The following is a 12,622-nucleotide window of genomic DNA, read 5'->3' as shown; positions in this document are numbered from 1 at the left end:
GTGGGGAGCCTGTTCACAGACACAGTGTCCTCCCCCCAGCAGCCAATCCTGGCTGCCTTGGAACAGATGCACATGGAAGCTACATTTGCCCACCCACAACCTCCCAGCCCACTCAACGAGAGGAGAAAGTTACTGACAGTGAATTTTCCCAGCCCCCAAAATGGCAGAAGCCAGGGCTCTGATGGAATACCAAGAGCTCCTGCAGAAGCAGGTGGCAGAAGGCGGCATGTGCTTGTCCACGTGGCCCAAGAGGGGATCTCATGGCCAGTATTGTTGAACTCCTGCTTCTTCCTTAGGGGGAGGGGAGGGTGGAAGCAGGGATTGTGATTTCCTAAGCAGCGATGCCTCGGAATCAAAAAGAGGATTACCCACGTGGTCCCTCTTGGAAGCAGAGGATCAATACAGAAGACCTGTATTTTGCTCCCTGTTATTGCCAAGTCATTTGGACAGTGTGGTTCCAAAGGGAAATGGGTCCAGCAACCCCGAAGGGTCTGCTTTCTAGGGAGTCTAAACCACATGTCGACACTATGAATCTGGGAAAGACAAAGTAGAATGACTATTAGGAAGATGCAATTCACCAGAATGAGATGCAATTCCACTGGCAATTCCAAATTTCACTTCCTTCCAAGGGGAGCTGATGAGCTAATATGAATGCTTTCCATATCTGTTTATGGGGCCATTGGAGTCATTTACATCTGTATTCTCTGGAGGGTGAAATAAAGGAAGCTAAGTGGTGCAGTGGATAGAGCCTCAGGCCTAGAATCAGGAAGACCTGAGTTCAAATCCACTTCCAGACACTTACTAGCTATGTGACCCTGGTCAAGTCGCTTAACCCTGTTTGCCTCAGTTTCCTCATTTGAAAAATGAGCTGAAGAAGAAAATGGCAAACCACTCTAGCATCTTTGCCAAGAAAACCCAAAATGAGGTCACAAAGAGTACAGATATGACTGTAAAACAACTGAAAAAAAAACTGCCTAGCATGGAATTTGAGAATTGGGAGGGAATTCATCTGTCATCTAGCCCAATCCATAACTGAAAGGAATCTCCACTATAGCTCACCTGACAAGTGTCATATTGGCCTAAGGGTGCTCGCTGTCTGGTACATAAACTCATAAAAATTAGAACTGGAAGGAACCTTAGAACCATTTTTTTTCTCTTTAAATTATTTTCTTCAAGATGGGGAGGACAGGCAGGGGCAGGAGGTTGTTGAGCTGAGCCCTGAGTCTCTGAAGCTCCCAGCTTCACCCTCCCCACAGCAGGACATGACACAGAGATGAAGGGACTTCCTCCAGAGTCTTCCAGGGAAGAAGAGGGATAGGGAGGAAAGAAACCAACACATTCCTCCCTTCACGCAAAAAAGTAAAACCCTCTTATTTTTAGATAAGGCTCCAAAGCCCAGAGATCAAGAAACTTGGGTGTCTGCACAGTCACTCAAAACAGTCAAAGCAGAATTTGAACCTAGGTCTTCTGACACCAAATCCTGCTATGCCATCATACTACTATTTATGGGGAGCTGAGAAAGGGACACCAGCAACCTCAGTACAAAACAGACTATGATGATTCAAGGGAGAGCAGTCTAATATAATATAGAATGCTTTTGAGTGAGAGAATCTCGGTTCGAACCACAGCTCTTGAGTAATTCTCTTAATTTCTCTGAATCTCAGTTTCCTCATCTGTAAAAATGAGTGAGAGATGGAGAGGCATCACGATACCGTGAAAGTATGATGGATTTGATGTCAGAGGAACTGAGTTTAAATTTGGTTCTGTAGTCATTTTGCCCTGCCTGCCCTTGTTGATTCATTATTCCACTTACCATTAACAGCTTTTCCATATCTTTTTATCCTATCTTAAACCTATTATGGCATCAGCATGGCCCAGCTCAGAGCCTTGTCTCAAATTTTAACTGGAAAAAAAAAGTGCCACTTGCTGAGAGTTCCTCTCCTCCTCCTCCTCATCTCATGTCTCTTGGATGCCTTCTGCCACCATCTCCTTCACCCATCTCACATGAAGAGTTGGCCCTTCTCCTTGCCAAAGGCAAATCCTTCTACAAGCATGACTGATCCCATTCCACCCCATCTCTTCCAATGGAACATCCCCTCTGTCGTTCCCACTCTCTCCCTTATCTTCAATTTCTTTTGTGTCTAAGACTGGCTTCCCTGCTGCCTACAAGCATATCCGTGTCTCCATCACCCTCAAAAAAACCCTCACTTGAGCCAAACATCCCCGTTAGCTATCATCCCACATCCTCCTCTTTCATGGCTAAGCTGGAGAAGGGCTGCCTAGAATCTCTGCCGCCACAGCCTCTTCCTCTCACTATTTAACTCTCTCCACTCTGCCTTCTCATCATTCTACTGAAACTGCTCTCTCCAAAAGTTACCCACCTTCTCTTAAATTGCCAGATTCAATGGCTTTTTCTCTGTCCTCATTCTCCTCGACTCTCTGCAGCCTTTGATGCTGTGGATCACCCTCTCCTCCTTGATACTCTCTTCTCAATCATTTCTCAGGACACTAATCTCTCCTGGTTTTCCTCCTACCTTCCTGATTGCTCCTCTCTCTTTCTCCTTTGCTGGATCTTTACCCAAATCCTGTGCCATGCATATAACCCCAGGCTCTGGCCTTGGACCTCTTCTCTTCTTCCTATATATTACTTCCATTGGTGATTTTATCAGATCCACGGATTTGATTATCATCTCTATGAAGATGATTCTCAGATCTACTTATCAAGCCCTAACCTCTTTCCTGATCTCCAACTGCCTACTAGTCAAACTGAGACATCTTGAACTTAGCATGTCCAAAGCACTCAAATTTCGTACCCTCTCCTCTTTCTAACAGTTCTATTTCTGTCGAGGATACTATCTTCCCGATCATCCAGGCTCACAACTTGGGTGTCATCTTCACTCTCTCACTCTCTTTATCTAACATGTTGCCAAAGGTCTGTGGATTGTTCTGGGGGCATCTTTTGTTTACCATGCCTTCTCTCCACTACCACCTCCCTCTCAAACTATTGCACTAGTCTACTGGTTGGTCTGCCCACCACAAATCTCTCCCTACTCCAGTCCGTTTTCCACTCGGATGTCAAGGTGGTCTCCCTATACCATGCCACTCGATAAATTCCATTGGCTCCCTATCCACTCCAGGACCAAAAGAAATTCCCATTTGCTATTCAAATAAGGTGGACCTCTCTTGCCTTCCTGGTCTTCTTACATCTTAACTTCTCCCATGGATTCTGACAACTAATGACATGGGCATCCTTACTGTTCCTTGCCCAACACAGCCCAGCTCTTCAACTTCAGGCTTTTCCACTGGCTGTCCTTCCTGCCTAGGCTGCTCTCCACCCCCTCTGTTCCCTGGCCTCCTCCAAATCCCATATAAACCCCCCCCTCTACAAGAAATGTCTCCTAAGCCCCAGGAATACTGGTGCCTTTCTCTTGTGCATTATCTCCAATTCGTCCAGTCCACACTTTGGACATACGGCTTGAGTGTTACCTATCCCACTGGACTGGGAGCTTCTTGAAACTTTTTTGCTTAATGCTGTGATTGGCATATTGTAGGTGCCAGATAAATAGACAGACAGACAGACAGGCAGACAGATAGATAGATAGATAGATAGATAGATAGATAGATAGATAGATAGATAGATAGATAGATAGATAGATAGATAGATGGCTGGATAGATGAATGGACAGATAGATAGATGGATGGACAGACAGATAGATGGATGGATAGGTAAATATATAGCTAGACAGGCAGATAGATAGATAGATAGATAGATAGATAGATAGATAGATAGATAGATAGATAGATAGATGGCTAGATGGGTAAATGGATAGATGGATGGATGGATATATGCGTGGATAGATAGATAGATAGATAGATAGATAGATAGATAGATAGATAGATAGATAGATAGATAGATGAACGAACAGGTAGATGGTTGGATGGATAGGTAAATAGACAGACAGACAGACAGACAGACAGACAGACAGATAGATAGATAGATAGATAGATAGATGGCTGATAGATGAATGGACAGATAGATAGATGGCTGGATAGATGAATGGACAGATAGATAGATGGCTGGACAGATAGATAGATGGATGGACAGATAGATAGATGGATGGAGAGGTAAATATATAGCTAGACAGGCAGATAGATAGATAGATAGATAGATAGATAGATAGATAGATAGATAGATAGATGGCTAGATGGGTAAATGGATAGGTGGATGGATGGATATGTGCATGGATAGATAGATAGATAGATAGATAGATAGATAGATAGATAGATAGATAGATAGATAGATGGATGAACGAACAGGTAGATGGATGGATAGGTAAATATACAAACAGACAGACAGACAGACAGACAGACAGACAGACAGACAGACAGACAGATAGATAGATAGATAGATAGATAGATAGATAGATAGATAGATAGATAGATAGATAGATAGATGGCTGGATAGATGAATGGACAGATAGATAGATGGATGAACAGATAGATAGATGGATGGAGAGGTAAATATATAGCTAGACAGGCAGATAGATAGATAGATAGATAGATAGATAGATAGATAGATAGATAGATAGATAGATAGATGGCTAGATGGGTAAATGGATAGGTGGATGGATGGATATATGCATGGATAGATAGATAGATAGATAGATAGATAGATAGATAGATAGATAGATAGATAGATAGATGGATGGATGAACAAACAGGTAGATGGATGGATGGATAGGTAAATAGACAGACAGACAGTCAGATAGAGAGAGAGAGAGAGAGAGAGAGAGAGAGAGAGAGAGAGAGAGAGAGAGAGAGAGATGGCTAGATAGATGAATGGACAGATAGATGGATGGACAGATAGATAGATGGATGGATAGGTAAATATATAGCTAGACAGGCAGATGGATAGATAGATAGATAGATAGATAGATAGATAGATAGATAGATAGATGGATGGATGGATAGATAGATAGATAGATAGATAGATAGATAGATAGATAGATAGATAGATAGATGGCTAGATGGGTAAATGGATAGGTGGATGGATGGATATATGCATGGATAGATAGATAGATAGATAGATAGATAGATAGATAGATAGATAGATAGATAGATAGATAGATGGATGGATAGATAGATAGAGATAGATAGATAGATAGATAGATAGATAGATAGATAGATGGATGGATGGATGGATGGATGAACGAACAGGTAGATGGATGGATGGATAGGTAAATAGACAGACAGACAGACAGACAGACAGATAGACAGACAGATAGATAGATAGATAGATAGATAGATAGATAGATAGATAGATAGATAGATCGATCCATATTGCTTCACTAAGTGAGAGAAGGTTATTGGAAATGGTGGCTGAGAGGGGAAGTAAGAACAGGGGCAGGTCTGACCGTATCCTCCTTCTAAACCAATAAACTCCAGGGCCTCCTTGCTATTCTCAGGACCAAATATAAAATCCAGTTTGGCTTTTAAAGCCCTTCCCTTCCCACTTTCCCATTCTTTGTAGCCTTAACTCTCATCTAGGTATCCCCCCCAAAAAAGTAGGTGCTTAATAACTGCTGGGTGATTGACCGTGGAGGAAGGAGAAGGTATGACTGTACTATAGCATGGTAGAACAACTACATGAAGGGGATGGTGAGAGGGGCAGGCTAGAGCAATGGGGAAGGGAGGGGAAGATGGCTGGACTGGTGGGGGGTGCTGGGAAGGAGAATCAAATGGTATTTTGGGGGTGGAAGAGGGCTCCCTACAGACGGATCTAGAAGGGTTGCAGAGCACAAATTGGGAGGGTGCTGTCAATCAAGGGAAGGCAGTCACTTACCTGGCCCCCATCCCCTCCTGCCCCAACCCAGGTGGCCCTGCAGACCCAACTGGCAATCCTGGTCCTGAGGGCACCAGAGGGCAAGAAGCAGCCCCTGGACTCTGGTGGGATGAGCAAAGGGATATCAAATACGGCCTGAGGTTTCCTCCTTATCAGCAGCCTGGGCATCTAGGAGTGGGAGATAGTGGGGAGAAAAGAAAGCTAGCCTTGGACCCAGGATGAATTCTAGAATTTAAAGGGTCCAGAGGGGAGGGGGGATACTGGGGGGGGTTGTTAGCTGGCAGAAAAAAATAGATTTTAATTCACTGGGGGTGGGGGAGTGGGAGAGAAAATCACAATAATAAAAAGGGACTTCAGATACCCAAGAAGGGGACATCTCCCTTCTTGATTCGAGACCTCCAGTGAGGGGACTTCACAAATTTCAGTTCTTTTGTACAGTTCTCATTGTGAGGAGGGCAGCTAGGTAGCAGAGTATAGAGTGCTGCATGTGGATACAAAAAGACCTGAGTTCAAATCCAGCCTCAGACACTAACTAGCTGTGTGACTAGTGACCTGGGCAAGTTGCTTCCCCTTGCTTGCCCCACTGCAGTATCTCTGCTAAGAAAACCCCAAACAGGATCACGACGAGTCAGAAATTGGTAGGAAGTTCAAAGCCTGCCTTGTGCCTTCCCTCATTGATGCCCACCACGGCTCAGGGCCACACAGAGCAGTGCTGAGTCTTTTCCTACATGGCAGCCTTTTAAACCCCGGAGAGCAAAACCAGGTGCCTGCTGCATTTTCTCTCATGCAGACACCCTCGGCAATTCCTTCTGTCCATAATTACAAGGAAAGACCTCAAATCCCCTCGCCAGCCTGGAGTGTCCTTCAAACATCCTCCAGCTTTTCCATGCCAAAGACAGAACACGATATTCCAGATGTGACCTGGCCTGGGCAAGTCCAGAACGCTGTTGGGATCACAGATTTAGGGCTTATTCAGTCTAACCACCTCCTTTAACAGATGGGGCAACTGAGACCCAAAGGCTTGAGTGACTTGCCCAAGGTCCTCTGCCTTAGCATCCATCACACCAGACCATAATCTACTGTCTACTAATTGTGGGACTGGAATAAAGAAGGAAATTCTGGGGGATGACAGCAAAAGTCGTGAGAGGATGAGACCAGAGAAAGTTCTTAGAGAACAATCTTGAAATCTGTAGCACATAAGCAAGTTCAGTGAGTGGAAAGAAGGGGTGCTTGAGGAGGCTTGAGGGAAAGAGATTTGGAATAGTGGTTGTAGATGACATTCAAGAATCTGTGAGGATGGAGGGCAGCTGGGTAGCTCAGTGGATTTAGAGACAGATCTAGAGAGTAGGAGGTCCTGGGTGCAAATATGACCTCAGACACTTCCTAGCTGTGTGTGACCCTGGGCAAGTCACTTAATCCTCATTTCTAACCCTTACCTCTCTTCTGCCTTGGAACCAATATGCAATAGAGGGAGGGAGGGAGGGAGGGAGGGAGGGAGGGAGGGAGGGAGGAAGGAAGGAAGGAAGGAAGGAAGGAAGGAAGGAAGGAAGGAAGGAAGGAAGGAAGGAAGGAAGGAAGGAAGGAAGGAAGGAAGGAAGGAAGGAAGGAAGGAAGGAAGGAAGGAAGGAAGGAAGGAAGGAAGGAAGGAAGGAAGGAAGGAAGGAAGGAAGGAAGGAAGGAAGGAAGGAAGGAAGGAAGGAAGGAAGGAAGGAAGGAAGGAAGGAAGGAAGGAAGGAAGGAAGGAAGGAAGGAAGGAGGGAGGGAGGGAGGGAAGGAAGGAAGGAAGGAAGGAAGGAAGGAAGGAAGGAAGGAAGGAAGGAAGGAAGGAAGGAAGGAAGGAAGGAAGGAAGGAAGGAAATCAGTGGGGGCACAGGAGGATTGCCTTGCTGCAAGCATCTAAGGAGGAATAGAGTGAGGAATGGTGAGGATTAGCAAGGCAGGATCTGCAATAGGATAAGGTGAGGGAAAGGGGCAGAGAAGAGATTCAAGATCGTAGGAAATTCAAGAGTAGTCAGATTGGCTTATTAAACTCAGGGCCAGAGGGAATGTGGCTCAATCAGGGATGAAGGGCTGAACAAATCCTGAGCACTATGGATCACCATGACGACAAAAAGTTGTGGAAGAAGTAAAAGAGAGAATAAGAGAAGACTGTGATCGGATAGAGGAATTTCAGAGTTCTTGATCAAGGAACGGGAGTCCTTGGGGGGTGGTAGTGAGTGATCCTTACAGTGACAGACTTCTGCCTCAGTTTCCTCAAATGTAAGATGGGGACAAATAACAGCCTCTGCACTTCCCAGGATTATTGTGAAGAACAGATCCATAGTTTGTTTTTAAGTTATGAGTGCTAATATTTGTAGAGTGCTTAGCAAGATGCCTGGCAGAGAGCAGGCGCCTTCCTTCTCTAGTGAGAGGGCAGGAGTTGGATGAGGAGGATTCCATGCCCTGTACTTGAACTCATTGAGAAAGGACGGAGATAACCATGGGAGGGGAGGAGATAACAGCCCTCCAGATAGGGATTCATTGATCATTTGGATCCAGCGAGGTTTCTGGGTAAAGGTAATAGGAGAGTCCAGAAGTAGCAAAGGGGAAGATGCATTTTGCCTTTGTCTCCTGGAACAAGGAATCAAAAGATGAGAAAAGCAACTAATAACTGGGATCCCAGAGAAGTCACGTCCCAGGTGAGAGCCAGAAGATTGAGGGAGGTCTAGAACAAAGGCAAGTCTGTTCATCCTAAAATTCCAGAGGGCACAGTGGAAGGTGTGGCCAGGGCTGGAGTAGGACACGGGGTGGAGGGGGTAGAAGGGGGAGGAAAAGCGATGAAGTCCATGGAATAAGAGAATAGGCAGCAAGAGTTAGATCCTCTTCAGTTGAGTATAAGTCCCTTAAAGGAAGACTCCATATTTTGCATGGCTTGACAGCGCTGGACATTTTTGTCGTTTGGTCATATCTGATTCTTTAGTGACCCCATTTGGGGTATTCTTGACAGATTCTGGAAAGGTTTGTCATTTGCTTCTCCAGTTCATTTTCCAGATGAGGAAACGGAGGCAAACAGGGTTAAGTGACTTGCCCAGGGTCACAAAGCTAACATCTGAAGTAAAGGTGAAACTCAGGAAGATGTCTGATTCTAGGTCCAACACTCTTAAAACACTTTACCTACCACCCATATTTTTGCACATAGAAGGTCCTTAATGTTTCATAGGTGACTTGCTGGGGAGCAGGGGACCAGACAGTAAGCAGCCAAGCCAGGGCTCTTCCAACTCCTTTTTGCTTCTATTTGGCAGCTTCGGAAACTAGCTCAGAGGATGAGTAATTTGCCCATTCTTTCTGATTCCAAGCCTAGGTCTCTTTCCTTTTCTAGTGAACAATCGCTGCATTTCAGGCCCTGTTTTGGCCATCTTTTGCCCTCCTAGTGAAGATTGGATTTAGCCATCTCCTGATTTGTAACAATGAAGGTGCTTATTCTAACATCAGGGATGTTTTGGGAACTTTGCATTACTCCACCCTACTTTGCACACAAAATCAGGAATGTCTGTAACCCTGCTTGAAGATTGAGTGTTTAGGAGGATGGCCCTAGATAGAGAAACTGACAAATCAGAAACAGCTGACAGACCCCTGGGCTGTCCCAAGTCAAGCTTAGGCTGTGATTGGTGCAGAGGAGACACAGGAAAGGGAGAATCACCTAGGGTTTTTTTCATGGGGGTTTCCTCTGGTCTGGCTTTTTCCCTGGAGAGGCGGCTCTGGATGGCAGCATGCTAGACATTCGACATCTTGGCGTGGTGGCAGCTATTTGTCTGGGTTTTGGCCTTGGGCTAATTCAGGTTCAGGCATCTTGGCTGAGCCCTTTGGAGTTCAGGCTGATTCCTTCCTCCTTTACTCTCCAAACTATCTTTCTAGAAGCCTCTAATCTTCCTCCTGGCACAAGCCAGGTGGGAGAAATCCTACACCCTTTCCTTCTCCCTTCTTAATTTCTTTCCACTATATTAATTAAATCACCATAAATTTCTAGCTGACTTGGGCATTTTTAAAATTTTGGGATATCCATGGCAACCAATAATTAATATAGTTTAGGTCACAATGCTAAAATTATCCTTTAGATCCTACATTGAGAAGCTTTCAGAAGGGAACTCACTTAAAGATCAAGATGGCCTTCTTATTAAATAGGCACCCAGCCTTCAGAGAGGGCCAGAGGTAGAATCCTGCCTAGACAGAAGATGGAAGGCAGCCCCAAGCTGTTCTAAAAGCTGAGGAGGGTGATGGTAATTCCAAAAAACCTCAGGAAAGGTAGCTCCCCCCCTCCCCAATTTATTCCACCTGGGTAGCAGAGCTCAGAGATGTTCACACTCCAGGCTGTGCAAGGCCTGGCTTGGGAGAGGAACAGAAAACTTGGGGGGGAGGCAACAGGCTCTTCTCCAAATGAGATTCCCCAATAGCCAACTGAGCCATTGCAGGGAGCTTGAGAGAAGCTGCTCCAACTCCAGCTCCAGCTCCAGCTCCATCCATGGCGGGAGAGGCCAAGCTATTTGGAAAGTTGGGCCATGCAGAATTCTGAGGCTATGGGCTCACTTTGTGCAAAAGCTTCAACTTCCACAGCGTTCTTTCCCCCCACCTTGAGAAGGGATGAGATTCCAGGAGACAGAAGGCAGCTAGGGAGCTCAGTGGATGGAGAGCCAGGCCTGGAGGTGGGGCATCCTGGGTTCAAACCTGGCCTGACACTTCCTAGCTGCGTGACCCTAGATAAGTCACTTAACCCCCCATTGCCTAGCTTTTAACATTCTTCTACTTTGGAACCAATACATAGCATTGATTCTAAGACAGAAAGTAAGTTTTAATTAAAAAAAGGTTCCAGAAAGCAGCCTAAGTCCATCTGGACCAAGGGTTCTTGGTCTGGAGTCCATAGATCTCCAAGGCATTTGTATCAACCTGGATGGGAAAAAGAGTAGGGCCACTTACTTTCTCTAAACACCAACAAAAGTTTAGCATTTCCTTTAATTATTTGAAAATATTATTCAGAGTATTCTATGAATGTCATCCATTTTAAAAAAATAAATGATAATAGCAGCTACCATTTACGTAATACCTCAAGATGAGGAAATGGAGACACAGAGGAATAAAACAGCAAGTTTCTGAGGCAGGATTCGAACTTGAGACTTGCTGCCTCCAAGCCCCACCCTCTCCTCTGCAACCTGGGGCTGCCCAAACCCTTGGCACCTGCTCTTGCATCGCAGCCTCTGAAACAAGACTCGACAGGAGGATCTTTCAATATGGCTTTATTTTTCCAAGTTATTTCTTCCCACAGTTTGCAGGGACCCTGAATGAATCAATCTATCGACCTCACGGATCGACCGTAGGCAGAGACTCCTTAGCCCAAACATATCAGTGCTCACTTAAAACAATTTAAAAAACAGGGAGCATGTCCGGCCTGTGTCCGGAGAGGCCCAGGAAGACAGTGGGTGAGTTCGTCCCCCAGGACCTGGGGAGGGAGGGCCAGGTGTGCCCCCGGGGAACCTGTGTGAAGGGGTTCAAGGAGGGATCCAGGAGTGGCAGGAGACATGGAGTCCCCCCCAATCTCCTCCCAGAAACCCCTCATCAGAGCCGGGAACATGGCCCGCCTCATCAAAGAAGAAACTCGGTCCGGGGTGCTGAAAGGGCTCCTTCATGGGGGCAGCCAGCTCCGTCTGGGCTCTCCCCACGGCCCAAGGGCCGCCCAAGGCCAGGCAGGGGGATGCCGAGGATGGTCCTTCCCAACAGGGAGAGGCACCTTCCAACGATGACGGGGGAGGCCGAAGGGCAGGAAGGCCAGATGGAAACCTTCGTCCTCCACAAGCGTCTGCTGTCGAACTTTGTGTTGGAGCCTCTGGGGTCACTGAAACCGGCTTCTGCCCTGAGCGAGGGGTGCGGGGACCAGGGGGGGCTTTCCCCTTCCTGTTTCCAAGGCCTCACACCGGGCTCGCCCCTTGCAGGAAGCTTTCCCAGACTGCCCCTCTCCCAGTCCCCCATTACCTCTGGGATGCCGGTGCCCTGAAGCCCACGTTCTCCTCCATCCCCGCTGTTTCACCCAACTCCCCAGGGAAGGGGACGCAGAGGCAGCCACAGAGGAGTGTGGACACGGCCATACCAGGAGGCCGCGTCTGACGTCCATGGGGCAGTCTTCGAGGGACAGTCCTGAGCTTTTCCCCAAACACAAGGCCAAGCAGGAGCCCCAGGGGGAAGAGAGGGGACTCAGGGAGGGAGTCATTCTGGCGCCCCCACCCCAGCATGAATGAGTTCCTTCCAGAGCCTCCCCGGATGGGCACCTCACTACCCCAGGGCACCCCTCCGTTTCCTTCCCGGACAGCTGAGTGATTAACTGTTCCCACCACGGAGTCCCAGCCAGCCCTACGGCTGACCCAGCAAACCCAAAGTCTCCTGCCAGGTTCAGTGACTTGAAAGCAGAAGGCCCATTTTCTGGGGCCGCCCTCCCCCCTCTGCGTGTGTCCCAGGGAGGGAGCCGCCGCGGAAGGGTCCCCGAGTGGTCAGCAGTCCGATGCCCCTTCAGAGGAGGCTTAGAGGCGGGGGGGCAGCGGCCAGACCGGAACCCCACTGCCCGCTGTGGAGAGGCAGAGGCTCTGCTGCAGAACCCCGCTCCCCCGCCGTCCCGGCCCTGCGGGGCCCAGCCAGGGGCACCCGGGCCCAGGCCTGGCGTTCGGGGTGCTCTGGAGTTCAGGTGTGCACTGATAGCATGAGCCACAGGCAGGGCCTGGCCACGCTCCCGGGTTCAGAGTCCTGGCCGGGTCCCGGGGG

At 47.4% G+C, this 12,622-nt stretch overlaps 1 protein-coding gene across 2 annotated transcripts in view; it reads right to left on the bottom strand.

The window, feature by feature from the left end:
- Nucleotides 1-11,092: 11,092 nt before the first annotated feature.
- The window catches only part of NCLN (nicalin), a 40,440-nt gene continuing 38,910 nt past the window's right edge, over nt 11,093-12,622 (bottom strand). For both annotated transcript variants that reach the window (XM_001363056.4, XM_007489654.3), the window contains exon 15: nt 11,093-12,622. This exon is cut by the window's right edge and continues 161 nt beyond it. The gene's annotated coding sequence lies outside the window, so the exon portion shown is untranslated.

Source organism: Monodelphis domestica, chromosome 3 (assembly GCF_027887165.1).
Source record: "Monodelphis domestica isolate mMonDom1 chromosome 3, mMonDom1.pri, whole genome shotgun sequence".
NCBI lineage: Eukaryota > Metazoa > Chordata > Mammalia > Didelphimorphia > Didelphidae > Monodelphis > Monodelphis domestica.
The sequence above is the reverse complement of the archived record's forward strand: the minus strand, read 5'-3'. Positions and strand labels throughout refer to the sequence as shown.